Raw genomic sequence first — 14,252 nt, 5'->3', positions numbered from 1 at the left:
ACCCCTAGTGAGAATAACCAGCCCATTCATCATGTGACAATTACTAAACATCATTTATTGAAGAAAGGACAAATACACACGACTCGGACTATAATGCTCTTAGACAATTAAATATATAAATTACTAAACACACACACACATAGTTTATATAGAAATTACCCCTTATTCCAAGATAAATCTGCAATCCCTGAACTCCTTAAGACTTTACTGTTCCCAAACAACATCCAAATTAAGTAACTCTAAGTCAAATCTAGTTCATAGTTACCACACGATACAAGATATTAAAATGGCCTCTCGCCTGTGAGATGTTAAATTGGCCTCTTGGCTCTTAATTTTTTTAAATACTTTTCCAATTCAATCAAATCAAATCCAATTCAGAGTCTCAACAAGTTGAGACATTTCAGATCCAGGCTGACAAGACAGGGCGAGCGACCAAACCACCCTGTCCTGGGCCTGATCTACATGAGTCAAGCTGATTGGAGGAGGGGGAGGTTCCTCCTCCAAGACTTGAGCTCATTTGCATCTTAGCCAAAAGGCCGAGATGCCGCTTTTAAAAATAGCTTCATATAAAACATATGAAGCTTCAGTGTAACCTAATGACCTCAACCAAGTGCAGCCGACCATACTACACTTGATCTTAGCCAAAAGGCCTCTTGGCTCTTAATGTTACAGTACTTCTTGGCTGTGAGATGTTAAACTTCCTGCCTGCTTCTGCAGTTGCTGGCAATTATACCCCAATTCCTCTTTTATTCTCTGCTCTGTGTATTGGGCTGTCTGTATCTCTCACATTCTATGACTCTCAAAATTAGCATCTGGAAAATTAACCTCCACTGATCTCTTACTCGTCTAGGTAAACCGTTCCTTGATGACAGCTATTTACATCTGATTCTGTCTGTATGCCTGCTAATCTCGTTACTGGGAAGGTTGCATTTCATCACTCCCTTTGAATGTTGGCTACTGCAGATCACTGACAGTCACAAGCCAGGGTCTCCCATGAGGCAGTGGGTATGTTTGACCTCTTCAGGGATGCTTTGAGGACATCCTTAGCAACAGGATTCCAAGTAGAGCATTTGCTTTGCAAATCAGATGTCAGCCATCTGAATGACATGCCCCACCCAGCCAAGCTTGTTTTGAGTAATTAGCACCTTAGGAGATGATATTGTTTGACCACCTTTCTTGTCACAGGAAAACCTTGCAAAGGCACTTCTAATGGTACTTCTCCAGTGAGTTGAGGTATCTGCTATAGGTCATCCGAAGCATACAGGAGACGAGGATCATTGCTGCTCAGTAAATCACGGAGGTAAGTAATTTCTGCCAAATGTGAATTTCTGACTTTTTGATTATGGAATTTTGCCATTTGGAACCTTTTTCTGACCTTTGCTGCATCCTCTCCACAGTCAGTTATTTTATATCTCATGTACCTAATTGAGCACAGGTTTGCTCCTACCTGATCCTGCCCATTGATTTTGCTGATTGGCTGATTTTGACACTGTCAGAACTACAGCAATCATTGAGTAGGACGCACCAGATTCCCCAGTCCTGACTTTCTTGCTTGCCTCATGTGAGGAGAGTTTGGTTTGTTGGGCGTTAGTTATGGGTTTTGGTATTGTGAGGCTGAGGACCTGTCAGTGCTTTGTTGAGACCTGGAGAGCAAGCTAAACAAGATAAAGTGACTGCCTCTGTGTTAAGTTACTGGCAAGAGAAATTGACTACTTCAAATGTTGTCTATTTCAGAAAATCACAGTCATGACCTTTAAAAGCTGCAGGGGTGAAATACTGTGATTGTGCTGAGGCATGGCCATGGTATTAAAATGAACCACTGAAGCAAGGCTGGGGAACATTACAATTCTTTGGAATTTTGCCTTGACAGGCTCACATCTACTTTTCAGTGGGTAAACTGGTCAGTGATTCTGCCCACTGTCCTAAGACTGAGCATAAAGGACTAACAAATCAGCTCTAGCGTGTCAATGTCAAGGATCAGCCTCTGTACAAATAGGTGGTTACAAATGAAGATTCTCAGGCTGATAGCTGAGTCATACAGTTGTACAGTGCAGAAAAGCTCTTCTGCCTATCGCGTCTGCACTGACTAAAGTCTGACGAATCCCATTTTCCAGTATTTGCCCCTGCCTCTACTTTCTCAGGAGACTAAAGAAATTTGGCATGTAAGCTACAACTCTCTCTAACTTCTGCAGCGGCACCATAGAAAGCATTCTTTCTGGTTGTATCACAGCTTAGTATATGGCTCCTGCTCTGCCCAAGACCGCACTAAAGGTTGTGAATGTAGCCCAAACCGTCACGCAAATCAGCCTCCCATCCATTGACACTGTCTACACTTCCTGCTGCCTCAGAAAAGCAACCAGCATAATTAAGGATCCCACACACCCTGGACATACTCTCTTCCACCTTCTTCCATCGGGAAAATATAGAACAAAGAACAAAGATCAATACAGCACAGGAACAGGCCCTTCGGCCCTCCAAGCCCGCGCCGCTCCCCGGTCCAGGATTGAATCCTGAATCCAGGATCCCCGCCCAATTTTCCAGCCTATCTACATACTAATATCCTATCCACCGAGCTGTCCCTCACAGCTACGATGCTTTGTTCATCACAACCTATTGACTCACCCCCACCCCCCCATTCCAGACCATGTGATCTCCAGGGAGAGGCGAAAACCCAGAGTGAAAACCCCAGGGCCAATATGGGGGAAAAAAATCTGGGAAATTCCTCTCCGACCCCCTGAGGCGATCGAAACGAGTCCAGGAGATCACACTGGCCCTGATCGGAAAATGCTTCCCAACCCTATTCATTTCCACTTCCACGAACACCATATGAATTCCCTGCCCCCGAGACAGGTTCCCAACTATCCGCAGTCTTGCTCTGTACTGGCACCAGCAAGATGATCATAGAATGAAGCCTTGAAACGAGAAACAAAGAACAATTAGCCCGCGCCGCTCCCTGGTCCAAACTAGACCACTCTTTTGTATCCCTCCATTCCCACTCCGTTCATATAGCTGTCTAGATAAGTCTTAAACGTTCCCAGTGTGTCCGCCTCCACCACCTTGCCCGGCAACCCATTCCAGGCCCCCACGACCCTCTGTGTAAAATATGTCCTTCTGATATCTGTGTTAAACCTCCCCCACTTCACCTTGAACCTATGACCCCTCGTGAACGTCACCACCGACCCGGGGAAAAGCTTCCCACCGTTCACCCTATCTATGCCTTTCATAATTTTATACACCTCTATTAAGTCTCCCCTCATCCTCCGTCTTTCCAAGGAGAACAACCCCAGTTTCCCCAATCTCTCCTCATAACCAAGCCCCTCCATACCAGGCAACATCCTGGTAAACCTCCTCTGTACTCTCTCCAAAGCCTCCACGTCCTTCTTGTAGTGTGGCGACCAGAACTGGACGCAGTATTCCAAATGCGGCCGAACCAACGTTCTATACATCTGCAACATCAGACCCCAACTTTTATACTCTATGCCCCGTCCTATAAAGGCAAGCATGCCATATGCCTTCTTCACCACCTTCTCCACCTGTGACGTCACCTTCAAAGATCTGTGGACTTGCACACCCAGGTCCCTCTGCGTCTCTACACCCTTTATGGTTCTTAATATACAAAAGTCTGAGGACACATACCAACCAACTGAAGAGCAACTTCTTCCCTGCTGCCATCAGACTTTTGAATGGACCTACCTCGCATTAAGTTGATCTTTCTATACCCCCCAGCTATAACTGTAACACTACATTCTGCACTCTCTCCTTTCTTTCTCTATGTATATAGTATGCTTTGTCTGTATTGCGCATAAGAAACGATACTTTTCACTATACTAATACATGTGACAATAGTAATAAATCAAATCAAATGAATTTCCTGCTCCTTATCCTCATGATTGATCCCTCCGGCAAGGATAACAGCTGCTTCCTATTTACCCTATCCATACCCCTCATAATCTTACACACCTCAATCATGTCCCCATTAGCCCTCTTTGCTCAAAAGAAAACAATCCAAGCCTTTCCAATCTCTCCTTATAGCTCAAATGCTCCATCCCAGGCAACATCCTGGTGAATCTCCTCTGTACCCCCTCTAGTGCTATCACATCCTTCCAAGAGTGAGATGACTAAAACTACACACAATATTCCAGCTGTGGCCAAAGGAACACTCTGTACAGCACCAACATTACCCCCTTGCTCTTTTACTCTGCACCATGACTGATGAACCATACGCCTTCTTAACTATCCTATTCACGTGCTCTCTTCCCTTGCTTTCAGGGATCTGTGAATAAGTATCCCAAGATCCATCTGTTCCTCTGAGCTTCCTACTGTCCCGCCATTCATTTAATACTGGATAAAAGCAAATTACTGCGGATGCTGGAATCTGAAACCAAAAGAGAAAATGCTGGAAAATCTCAGCAGGCCTGGCAGCATCTGTAAGGAGAGAAAAGAGCTGACGTTTCGAGTCCAGATGACCAGTGCTTTGACAAAGAGTCCAGTGCATTTTCTCTTTTGGATTCATTAAATATTCCCTTGTCTTGTTAATTCTTTCAAAGTGCATTACCTCAAAATTATCAGGGTTAAATATCATTGCCATTGTTCTGCCCATCTGACCAACCCACCTATATCTTCCAGTAACATGCGGCCATCTTCTTCACTATTAACCACCCTACCAATCTTGGTGTCATAGAGTCATAGAGGCTTACAGCATGGGAACAGGCCCTTTGTCCATGCTGCCCTTTTTTTAAACCCCTAAGCTAGTCCCAATTGCCCGCATTTGGCCCATATCCTTCTATACCCATCTTACCCATGTAACTGTCTGAATGCTTTTTAAAAGACAAAATTATACCCGCCTCTACTACTACCTCTGGCAGCTTGTTCCAGACACTCACCACCCTCTGTGTGAAAAAATTGCCCCTCTGGACACTTTTGTATCTCTCCCCTCTCACCTTAAACCTATGCCCTCTAGTTTTAGACTCTCCTACCTTTGGGAAAAGATATTGACTATCTAGCTGATGTATGCCCCTCATTATTTTATAGACCACTATAAGATCACCCCTCAGCCTTCTATGCTCCAGAGAAAAAAGTCCCAGTCTATCCAGCCTCTCCTTATAACTCAAACCATCAAGTCCCGGGAGCATCCTAGTAAATCTTTTCTGCACTCTTTCCAGTTTAATAATATCCTTTCTATAATAGGGTGACCAGAATTGTACACAGTATTCCAAGTGTGGCCTTTCCAATGTCTTGTACAATTTCAAGATGTCCCATCTCCTGTATTCAATGTTCTGACTGATGAAACCAAGCTTGCCGAATGCCTTCTTCACCACTCTGTCCACCTGTGACTCCACTTTCAAGGTGCTATGAACATGTACCCCTAGATCGCTTTGTTCTATAATTCTCCCCAACGCCCTACCATTAACTGAGTAAGTCCTGCCCTGGTTCAATCTACCAAACTGCATCACCTTGCATTTATCTAAATTAAACTCCATTTGCCATTCATCAGCCCACTGGCCCAATTGATCAAGATCCCGTTGCAATCGGAGATAACTTTCTTCACTGTCCCCTATGCCACCAATCTTGGTGTCATCTGCAAACTTACTAACCATGCCTCCTATATTCTCATCTAAATCATTAATATAAATGACAAATGACAAATAACAGTGGACCCAGCACTGATCCCTGAGGCACTCCGCTGGTCACAGGCCTCCAGTTTGAAAAACAACCCTCGACAACCACCTCTGGCTTCTGTCATCAAGCCAATGTGGTATCCATTTAGCTACTTTGCCCTGGATCCCGTGAGATTTGACCTTAAGCAGCAACCTACCATGCGGTACCTTGTCAAAGGCCTTGCTAAAGTCCATGTCGACAACAACTGCACTGCCCTCATCTACCTTCTTGGTGACCCCTTCAAAAAACTCAATCAAATTTGGGAGACATGATTTTCCACTCACAAAGCCATGCTGACTGTCCCTAATCAGTCCTTGCATCTCTAAATGGCTGTAAATCCTGTCTCTCAAAATACCTTCCAACAACTTACCCACTACAGATGTGAGGCTCACTGGCCTGTAGTTCCCAGGCTTTTCCCTACAGCCCTTTTTAAACAAAGGCACAACATTTGCCACTCTCCAATCTTCAGGCACCTCACCTGTGACTATCGATGATTCAAATATCACTGCTAGGGACCTGCAATTTCCTCCCTAGCCTCCCACAATGTCCTGGGATAAACCTCATCAGGTCCCAGGGATTTATCTACCTTGATGCGCTTTAAGACTCCCAACACCTCCTCCTCGATAATATGTACACTCCTCCAGACATCACTATTTATTTCTCCAAGTTCCCTAACATCCATGCTTTTCTCAACAGTAAGTACTGATGAGAAATATTCATTTAAGATCTCACCCATCTCTTGTGGATCCGCACATAGATGACCTTGTTGATCCTTAAGAGGCCCTACTCTCTCTCATCTGCAAACTTCCTTATCATTGCCCCCCCCACATTATCATCCTTTCATTTATGTATATAAAAAACATAAGGGTCCCACTTTGATCCTTGTGGTGCACCACTGGATACCGGCCTCCAGTCACTTGAACAGCCTTCTACCCTTCTACCACCACCCTTTGTGTCCTATTACTAAGCCAATTTCAGATTCATCTCACCAAGTTTCCCTGTATTTTATGTGCTTCAAAGAACAACACAGGAACAGGTCCTTTGGCCCACCAAGCCTACATCGATACACGGTTTCTATCCCACTGTTCGCCTCCCATTCATGTGTCTATCAAGATGCCCCTTGAACGTTGCTAACGTATCTGCTTCCACCACCTCTACTGGCAGTGCATTCCAGGCACCCACCATCCTCTGTGGAAAAACTTACCCTACATGTCTCCCCTAAACTTACCACCTCTCACCTTAAATCTGTGCCCTCTTGTAGTTGACTCTTCCACACTGGGAAAAGGCCTCCGACTATCCACCCTATCTATGCATCTCGTAATTTTGTAGACTTCAATCAGGTCGCCCCTCAGCCTCGTCTTCCCAGTGAAAACAATCTTGAATTTATCCAATCCCTCCTCATACCTAAAACCCTCCAGACCAAGCAACATCTTGGTAAACCTTATTTGCACCCTCTCCAAAGCATCCTGGTCCTTCTGGTAGTGTGACAACCAGGATTTCACGCAGTATTCCAAATGTGGCCTCATTAAAGTTTTATACAGCTGTAACATGGCATGGCAGTACAGTGGTTGGCACTGCTGCCCCACAGTGCCAGGGACCAGGGTTCGATTCCCAGCTTGGGTCACTGTCTGTGTGGAGTTTGCACGTTCTCCCCATGTCTGCGTGGGTTTCCTCTGGGTGCTCCGATTTCCTCCCACGTTCTGAAAGACGTGCATTGACCCCAACAGGCACCAGACTGTGGTGACTAGGGGAATTTCACAGTAATTTCATTGCAGTATTGCAGTAAGCCTTACTTGTGACTAATAAATATACTTCTTAACTTACCAACTTTTATACTCGATGCCCTGGCCGTTGAAGGCAAGCATGCTGTCTGCCTTCTTGACCACCTGTGTTGCCAGTTTCATGGATCCGTGGACCTGTACACCCAGATCCCTCTGTATGTCAATACTCCTAAGAGTTCTGCCTTTCCTGTATGTTCACACCTGAATTTGATCTTCCAAAATGCATCACCTCGCATTTGTATGGATTAAACTCCACCTGTCCAAGTCTGCAATCTATCTATACCTGCTGTATCCTTTGACAATCCTTGTCACTATCAGCAACTCTGTCAATTTTTGTGTCATCCACAAACTTACTAATCAAGCCACCTATATTTTCCTCATTTACATATATTTGTTATGGTTCAGGTCAGAAACTCCAAAGTATTTTACGGTGTCTGCCTGTATCATAAGTATTGCACATTGAATTTGACGAGGATAAGCATGATATATTTCACCTCAGGAATGATTCAAATGACCCATTCGGAAGCTTTCATCAAACAAAGTTTATTTAAGAATATAGTTAACATGTGTAGTAAGAATATCTTTTATCAATTACTAAAACAAAGCAACCATGCTAACATATAACCCTTAACAAATATATCTAAGATGTTCCAATCAAACCTATCCCACACACAAAACCCGTCCACAGATTTAACACAGCAAAGACTAATGCTCACGTGATACTGGAACTGAGTCCTTTGGATGAATGCTGCAGTTCTCTTGATACACTCAGAACAGTTTGAAGACAGAGCAGCTTCCCAGAACACCAGGGAGAGAATCTGGTCAAACCACCAACAGCAGATTTTTTACTCCAGGAAGGCTTTCGGTTAACCAGCAGAATTTCCAAAAACCAGGGAGAGAGAGAGAGAGACATTTCTTTCCAGCTTGGTGTCCCTTCTAAGACTAAACTAAACAGCAGCTCAAAACTAAAAACAAAAGAGCTGCTGTCAATTGACCTGCCAACCAGTTTCCTCTGAACAATGCAGGGTCATAAAACTAATTCCAGAAAGTAAAAATAAACAAATGCCATTTAAGTAGCAATAAAAGGATTTCTGGAGACAACCCGGTGTCATAATGTAAAAACAACTGAAAAGGTCTGCTTGCAACTACAGAGAACATGATTTTTTAAACATTTCTTAAAGGTACACTGACGTCGCATATTACAAACAACAAAGGTCCCAGCACTGAAACCTGTGGAACCACTAGTTACTGATCTCCATTCTGAAAAGCACCCTTCCACTGCTACTCTCGGTCTTCTGTGACCAAGCCAGTTCTGTGTCCATCTAGCCAGCACACCCCGGATCCCATGAGACTACCTTTTGTACTAGCCTACCGTGAGGGATCTTGTCAAATGCCTTACTAAAGTCCATGTAGACAATCAATCATTCTTGTCACCTCCTCAAAAAACTCAATCAAGTTGGTGAGACATGACCATCCCTGCAGAAAACCATGCTACCTATCACTAACAAGTCCATTCACTTCCAAATGCGAATGAATCCTTTCTCTCAGAATCTTCTCCAACAGCTTCCTCACCACTGATGTCAGGCTCACCAGTCTATAATTACCTGGATTATCTCTGTTTCCCTTCTTAAACAAAGGAACAACATTGGCCATTCCCCAATCCTGTGGAGCCTCGCTGTGGCCAAAGAGGATGCAAAGATTTCTGTGAAGGCCCCAGCTAATTCCTCCCTTGCCTCCCACAGTATCCTGGGATAGACCCCATCTGATCCTGGGGAACAGTGTACCTTAATGTATTTAAGACAGCCAACACTTCCTTATTCATTATCACAGACTACTACAGTGCAGAAGAAGCCTTTTGGCCCATTAAGTCTGCACCGACCTGCTCACCGAATCCCACTTGCCAGCACTTGGCCCATAGCCTTGAATGTTATGGCGTGCCAAGTACTCATTCAGATACTACTTAAAGAATATGAGGCATCCCCACCTCCACCATCCTCCCAGGCAGTGCATTCTGGATCATTGAGGAAAAAGGTTTTTCCTCAAATCCCCCCTAAATGGGCGGCACGGTAGCACAGTGGTTAGCACTGCTGCTTCACAGCTCCAGGGTCCCGGGTTCGATTCCCGGCTTGGGTCACTGTCTGTGTGGAGTTTGCACATTCTCCTCGTGTCTGCGTGGGTTTCCTCCGGGTGCTCCGGTTTCCTCCCACAGTCCAAAGATGTGCGGGTTAGGTTGATTGGCCAGGTTAAAAATTGCCCCTTAGAATCCTAAAATGCGTAGGTTAGAGGGATTAGCGGGTAAATATGTGGGGGTAGGGCTGGGTGGGATTGTGGTCGGTGCAGACTCGATGGGCCGAATGACCTCCTTCTGCACTGTAGGGTTTCTATGATTCTTTCTATGAAATCTCCCACTCCTCACTTTTAACTTTCCCTCGTAACTAACCCTTGTAACTAACCCTCCAACTAAGGGGGACAGCTGCTCCCTATTCACTCTGTCCATGCCCCTCACAAACTTGAATACCTCAATCAGGTCACCCTTCTATGTTCCAGAGAAAACAACTCAAGCCTATCCAACCTCTCTTTATAACTTAAATGTTTCATCCCAGGCAACATCCTCTGCACCCCTTCCAGTGCGTTCACGTCCTTCCTATAACATGGCGACCAGAACTGCATATAGTACGCCAGCTGTGGCCTCACCAAAGTTCTATACAACTCCATCATGACCTCTCTGCTTTTGTAATCTATACCCCGATTGATAAAGGTGAGTGTGCTATATGCCTTTAACCTGCAATTCTGCCTTCAGAGATCTATGGACAAATATGCCAAGGTCCCTTTGTTCTTCGGAGCTCCTCGTGTCAGAGCTTTCATAGTATACTTCCTTGTCAAACTACATGTGCAGATCGTGCCTTACGAGCCTGGTGGAGTTCTTCGAAAATGTGACTAAACACATTGACAAAGGGAAAGCGGTAGATGTGGTTTATATGGATTTTAGCAAGGCGTTCGATAAGGTCCCCCATGCAAGGCTTCTAGAAAAAGTGAGAGGGCATGGGATCCAAGGGGCTGCTGCCCTGTGGATCCAGAACTGGCTTGCCCAAAGGAGGCAGAGAGTGTGTATAGATGGGTCTTTTTCTAAATGGAGGTCAGTCACCCGTGGTGTGCTCCAGGGATCTGTTCTGGGACCCTTGCTGTTTGTCATTTTCATAAATGACCTGGATGAGGAAGTGGAGGGATGGGTTGGTAAGTTTGCCGACGACACGAAGGTTGGTGGGTTTGTGGATAGTCTGGAGGGATGTCAGAAGTTACAGAGGGACATAGATAGGATGCAAGACTGGGCGGAGAAGTGGCAGATGGACTTCAACCCAGATAAATGCGTAGTGGTCCATTTTGGCAGGTCAAATGGGATGAAGGAGTACAATATAAAGAGAAAGATTCTTAGTAAGGTAGAGGATCAGAAGGACCTTGGGGTCCGGGTCCATAGGACACTAAAATCGGCCCCGCAGATGGAGGAGGTGGTTAAGAAGGCGTATGGTGTGCTGGCCTTTATCAATCGAGGGGTTGAGTTTAGGAGTCCGGGGATAATGATGCAGCTATATAAGACCCTCGTCAGACCCCACTTGGAGTACTGTGCTCAGTTCTGGTCGCCTCATTACAGGAAGGATGTGGAAAAGATTGAAAGGGTGCTGAGGCGATTTACAAGGATGTTGCCTGGATTGAGTGGCATGCCTTATGAGGATAGGCTGAGGGAGCTCGGTCTTTTCTCCTTGGAGAGACGAAGGATGAGAGGAGACCTAATAGAGGTATATAAGATGTTGAGAGGCATAGATCGGGTGGACTCTCAGAGGCTTTTTCCCAGGGTGGAAATGGCTGCTATGAGAGGACACAGGTTTAAGGTGCTGGGGGGTAGGTACAGGGGAAATGTTCGGGGTAAGTTTTTCACACAGAGGGTGGTAGGTGAGTGGAATCGGCTGCCGTCAGTGGTGGTGGAGGCAAACTCAATAGGGTCTTTTAAGAGACTCCTGGATGAGTACATGGGATTTAATAGGATGGAGGGTTATAGGTAGGCCTAAAAGGTAGGGATATGTTCGGCACAACTTGTGGGGCCGAAGGGCCTGTTTTGTGCTGTAGTTTTTCTATGTTTCTACTCCTTCCAAAATGCATCACTTCACACTTTTCAGGGTTAAATTCCATCTGCCACTTGTCCGCCCGTTTGACCATCTTGTCTATATCTTCCCGTAACCTAAGACACTGAACCTCACTGTTAATCAACCAGCCAATCTTTGTGTCATCGGCAAACCTACTGATCGTACCCCCCACATAGTCATCTATGTCATTTATATAAATGACGAACAATAGGGGGCCCAGCACGGATCCCTGTGGTACGTCACTGGTCACTGGCCTCCACTCACAAAAAAGCAGCCATCTGTCATCGCCCTCTGTCTCCAACCACAAAGCCAATTATGAATCCACCTTATCAGATCACCCTGTGTCCCATGTGCATTATCCTTCTTAATAAGTCTCCCATGTGGGACTTTGTCAAAGGCTTTGCTGAAATCCATGTAAACTACATCAATTGCACTACCCTCATCCACACACTTGGTTACATGCTCAAAAAATTCAATCAAATTTGTGAGGCATGACCTCCCTCTGACAAAACCATGCTGACAATCCCTGATCAAATATTGCCGCTCCAAATGGAGATAGATTCTCTCCTTCAGAATCTTCTCCAGTAGTTTCCCAAACACAGACCTGAGACTCACTGGTTTGTAGTTCCCTGGCTTGTCTCTACAACCTTCCTTAAATAGTGGGACCACGTTAGCTGTTTTCCAGTCCTGCGGCATCTCCCCAGTGACCAGGGAGGAGTTAAAAACTTGGGTCAGAGCCCCTACAATTTCCTCCCTCGCCTCCCACAACAGCCTGGGACACAATTCATCCGGACCTGGAGATTTGTCCACTTTTAAGCTCACCAATACCTTGTCACTCCTTCTGATAATTTTTTGTTGAGCCTCAGTCTCTCTCCTGAGTTCCATAACGACCTCCTCATTCTCAAGGGTGAAGACTGATATGAAATATTCGTTTAACACCCTACCAATGTCCTCTGCCTCCACCCACAGATTTCCCCCTTGGTCCTTAATGGGCCCTACTCTTTCCCCGGTTATCCTCTTCCCATTGACATTTTTGATTTGATTTGATTTGATTTATTATTGTCACATGTATTAACATACAATGAAAAGTATTGTTTCTTACGCGCTATACCGATAAAACATACCATTCATAGAGAAGGAAACGAAAGAGTGCAGAATGTAATGTTACAGTCATAGCTCGGGTGTAGAGAAAAATCAACTTAATGCAAGGTGAGTCCATTCGAAAGTCTGACAGCAGCAGGGAAGAAGCTGTTCTTGAGTTGGTTGGTACGTGACCTCAGACTTTTGTATCTTTCTCCCGACAGAAGAAGGTGGAAGAGAGAATGTCCCGGGTGCGGTTCAACTCCATCTACCATTTTTCGGCCCAGCTCTGCATCCTATCAATGTCTCTTTGCAGTCTACAACAGCCCTCCACCTCATCCATTACTCCACCAATCTTGGTGTCATCAGCAAATTTACTGACCCACGCTTCAGCTCCCTCCTCCAAGTCATTGATAAAAATCACAAATAGCAGAGGACCCAACACTGATCCCTGTGGTACACCGCTGGTAACTGGTCTCCAGTCTGAAAATTTTCCATCCACCACCACCCTCTGCCTTCTATGAGATAGCCAGTTACTTATCCAATCAGCCAAATCTCCCTCTATCCCACACCTCCTTACTTTCTTCATGAGCCGATCATGGGGAACCTTATCAAACGCTTTACTAAAATCCATGTATACGACATCGACTGCTCTATCTTCATCTACACACCTAGTTACCTCCTCAAAGAATTCAATCAAATTTGTGAGGCAAGACTTACCCTTCACGAATCCATGTTGACTATCCCGGATTAAGCTGCATCTTTCCAAATGGTCATAAATCCTATCCCTCAGGACCTTTTCCATTAACTTACCGACCACCGAAGTAAGACTAACTGGCCTATAATTACCAGGGTCATTCCTATTTCCTTTCTTGAACAGAGGAACAACATTCGCCACTCTCCAGTCCTCTGGCACTATCCCCGTGGACAGTGAGGACCCAAAGATCAAAGCCAAAGGCTCTGCAATCTCATCCCTTGCTTCCCAAAGAATCCTAGGATATATCCCATCTGACCCAGGGGACTTATCGACCCTCAGATTTTTCAAAATTGCTAATACATCTTCCCTCAGAACATTTACCTCCTCCAGCCTATCAGCCTGTATCTCACTCTCATCCTCAAAAACATGACCCCTCTCCTTGGTGAACACTGAAGAAAAGTATTCATTCATCGCCTCTCCTAGCTCTTCTGACTCCATGCACAAGTTCCCACTACTATCCTTGACCGGCCCTAACCTCACCCTGGTCATTCTGTTACTTCTCACATAAGAGTAAAAAGCCTTGGGGTTTTCCTTGATCCGACCTGCCAAGGACTTCTCATGCCCCCTCCTAGCTCTCCTAAGCCCTTTCATTTTGGTAGGACAAATTTGAATGCGGATTACAGGGTCAACGGCAGGGTTCTGAGGAATGTGGAGGAACAGAGAGATCTTGGGGTTCATATCCACAGATCTCTGAAGGTTGCCACTCAAGTGGATAGAGCTGTGAAGAAGGTCTATAGTGTGTGAGCGTTTATTAACAGGGGGTTTGAGTTTAAGAGCAGTTCTGGTCACCTCACTAGAAGAAGAATGTGGAAGCATTGGAGAGAGTGCAGAGGAGAT

At 45.2% G+C, this 14,252-nt stretch overlaps 1 pseudogene; it reads left to right on the top strand.

Moving 5' to 3' along the window:
* The window catches only part of LOC144493946 (heme-binding protein 1-like), a 61,517-nt pseudogene that overhangs the window by 1,287 nt on the left and 45,978 nt on the right, over positions 1-14,252 (top strand).

The sequence above is a fragment of the Mustelus asterias genome, chromosome 5 (genome assembly GCF_964213995.1).
Source record: "Mustelus asterias chromosome 5, sMusAst1.hap1.1, whole genome shotgun sequence".
NCBI classification, from domain to species: domain Eukaryota; kingdom Metazoa; phylum Chordata; class Chondrichthyes; order Carcharhiniformes; family Triakidae; genus Mustelus; species Mustelus asterias.
This window is presented reverse-complemented; position numbering and strand designations above follow the sequence as displayed.